Source organism: Molossus molossus, unplaced genomic scaffold, assembly GCF_014108415.1.
Source record: "Molossus molossus isolate mMolMol1 unplaced genomic scaffold, mMolMol1.p scaffold_m16_p_1, whole genome shotgun sequence".
NCBI lineage: Eukaryota > Metazoa > Chordata > Mammalia > Chiroptera > Molossidae > Molossus > Molossus molossus.
This window is the reverse complement of record NW_023425344.1, coordinates 38,598,801-38,602,423: the sequence shown is the minus strand read 5'-3', so window position 1 is coordinate 38,602,423 and position 3,623 is coordinate 38,598,801.

Sequence of the window (3,623 nt, the reverse complement as noted above, 5' to 3'; positions counted from 1 at the left end):
TTTTGGTTTAAAGAGTTAATCTCAGATTCAATTGAAATCTAATCTCCTACCTCTTCCAAACCACAGTTTTGACCCGAGAGTCCTGGGACATAAAAAGTGTATAAACTGCCTTTAGACTTTTCCTCAAATCCAGCACCTTGGAGTAGAGAGGGGTGTGATGAGCATGAGGTGGAAGGATAGAGGGGAAATCTACCCTGAGAACATATCTCATTCCTCTCCTGGTCTACACATTTGTTTCTCCATGGGGTGGGGTAACATTGTCATGTTGGATGGGACAATGCTTAGGGTGGAGCTGCTATGCACATTTGAGAATATTTAACATTTCTTCTTCCTCATCCCCAAGAAAAATTCTCATAGCACCTTTCAATCTTTATGATAACCAATGTCACTCTCACCTTTCCAAACATCTCCTGGGAGGGGGGCATTCTGCCTTGGTTGAGAACCACTGGAACCTTCCTTAGTTGGGGCCAGGGAGAGGGATAGAAGAGCCGAATCTTAGATTGCTGGGCCAGAGTCAGTGGTGGAAAAAAATCCCCGGTTGTCCTGTGGTGGGGTCTGGTTTCATCTTAATCTTTCTGCTGCTGTGTGGTATTCTCTGTATAGATAGTGTGGTTGGATTTATAGGTATATTGTTTATCTTCCTCAGGACCACCCTATTGCTGAGAACAACTTCAGAGAAGGTAGCTGTGTCTTCTTTTGCCCCCCACCAGTGATACGTAACTCTAACACTTTCTCTAGGAAGGAGGTAGCCTCAGAGTAAATGGAGGGGGTAGGGTTCATTTCCCTTCACCTGAAAGCCCCTTCAGCAGCCTCCAAATTCTGCTCCGCCTTCTAACTTCATGTCCCTCTGACACCATGTTTCGTGTAGTAGGCATGAGAACTAATGGGTTTTCTTGCATATTCTCTAATAGGTTGTTCTCTCCATCTTCCCCTAAGATCTGCTCAGGAGAGATTCTGCCTTCCTAAATTTCCAGAAGAGCAGCAGACACCAGGATGTACATTCATGGATATCTCCAAACTCTAGGGGAAGCATGTCAAACTCTCCCAAGAGACATCTTACCACACTACTCTTGGATGGTGATCTCAGTATAGGACTTTGGGTTGTACAATTCAGTGACCATCCATCCAAGGGTGAGGTGCCAGCTTCCTGTTTTTTTCAGATGTCCCCAGTCTCTAGAGGTGATTATCTTGCAACCTTGGCCACCCCTTGGCTTCATGAGGGGTGGGGAAGTATATCTCTCCAGGCTTGTATAAAATGTGTCTCTCTAAGGACCCAGGAGGTTAGGAGCTCTCAATCCCAACTATCTCTTCTTTTTCCTTTTTAGCTTATACTGAAAAATGTTTTATGCATGTGGGGGTTAGGGTTATTGTGATGGTAGTGATGATAGTAGGGCTGGTTTTGCCAATTTTCAGAAAGTCCTTGTGCTATGGCTCATTTTAGTGTGGTGTATGTAGGCTTTTGTGCTTAGCCAGGAAAAGTCCTACTCAACCTCCTCTGACACAGGAGCAGCATACTGGAGGAAACTTCTGAAGTCCTGACACTAGTTCTGACTCTTGATGCAAAAACTGAAGAATAGGACCACATTGTCAGAATTACATGAATAAGAAAGGGAAGCTTCCCCTTCATAGGCTAAGAGCTCACAATTGTCTCCCTTGGCTATTGATCTTTCCCTTTAGATATTCTATGACAGGTGGGGAGGAAAGAGGAAAATACAGGTTGAGAGGACAAACTGAGATAGAAAGAACATTAACAGGGAAGGGAGAGATGATCTTCTGGTCTATCTCTGTCTAAGGACTATGGAATGGCTGGGACTTCCTGAGGTAGAAGTGAGAGTCCATTTCCTGACATTGGCATGAGGAAAATGATTTGCAACTAAAACCCATCTATCTGTCTGTCTGCTCATTCATTCATTCATTCACTCACCCACCCACCTATTCACTTATTCAAGAACTATTACTGTATATCTACTCTGATACAAATACTGTGCAATGTAAATAATCTTTGTGCTATGCCTTCTATTCTTGCTTCTATTCCTGTCTAACATGGTCTTCCTGCCTAGGTATAGAACTATTAGGACCATATATTCTCTGATACAGGGTACTGATGGACAAGGGCCCCATTGCAGACCAGGAATAATCCCTAGGAACTAGAGTTTTGAGGTTGCTGATCTGCTGAAGTTCTTAGCAAATAATTTAATTTCTTCCTGAATAAAAAAAAAAAGAAAAAGAAAAAGAAAAAGAAAAAGAAATCCACGCATTCCACAAAATATAAGAGGACTTGAGAGGACTATCTTTAGGACAGGGCTTTGGAGAAGATGCTGAGGAATTCATTATTTGTGTGTAATTAGTGGTTATTTCTGCACAGATCACAGTGAAGAATGAGATTTAAATTTGTTTATATGACTGGTATTTGCTTTACTTGTCATTGTTTTCAGATTTACCTCTTAGTAATAAAGTTACTGAACATTTCTGTAAAAATTTCCCCATTCCCAGAGCCTTATGGGCACCGAACCCCCTTCTCTGGTTTCTTCCCAAGAGGGGTGCATAAAGATTTGTGCTTTACAATAATGATTATGGTAGTTACTCTCGAAAGATCAACCTAACACCTCTTGGAATTTATACCCCTTATAGTCTCCTCCACTTCCACCCGGTGGTGCCTGTGATTCACTGTTAACCAATAGAATTTGGTGGAAATAATGCTGAGCTTAGGTCATAAAAAACCTTGCAATTCCTGTTTGGGTCTCTTGAAATGTTTGCCTTTGGGATGTATCCTTCTCAGAATACTCCCTCTTGGAACCTAGGTACTGTAGCATGAGAAGCCCAAGTCACGTGGATGGCCATGTGTTGGTGCTCTGGTTGATAGTCCACCTGGGCTCCCAGCTGACAGCTAGCATCACCTGGCAGCCACGTGAGTGCTCCATCTTGGACATTCAGGGCAACCCAGGCATGCCCTAGATAACTTTTGGCCCAGGTGTCATATATATGATTGTAACTACATGAGAGAACCTAAGCAAGAACTGCCTCACTGAGCTTATTTAAGCCAAAGAACCATGAGAAAGAAAAGTAAATTAAAATTTTAGTTTTAAACCATTAGATATTGGGTGGTTTGTTACACAGCAATAGATAAGTAGAACAATTTCTCTGGGAAGACGCCAGACTTGTAGGCTCAGTGGGTCTTTGGAGTTAGAACCTGGAACTTATTAGTCTTTTGGCCTCATGTAAGTTCCTTCACATTTGTGTATCTCAGTTTTCTCATCTGTGAAATGGGGATAATAATACTGTACTACATTCCACATTGGATTTTTGTGATAATTATTATTATTTTCTTATCCTCACCTGAGGACATTTTTTGTTCAGATAGAGTGGGAGGGAGAGAGAGGAAGAGAGAGAGAGAGAAACATCGATGTGAAAGGGACACATCAAGTGGCTGCCACCCACACAACCCAACCAGGGCCGGGGACAAACTGCAACCAAGGTATGTGCCCTTAGCGGGAACCGAACCCGGGTCTCTCTGGACCCCAGGCTGACGCTCTAACCACTGAGCAAAACTGTCCAGGGCTGATTTTTGTGATAATTAAACATATGATCTGCATAAAGGGCTTAATATGGTACCTGGCATTTAC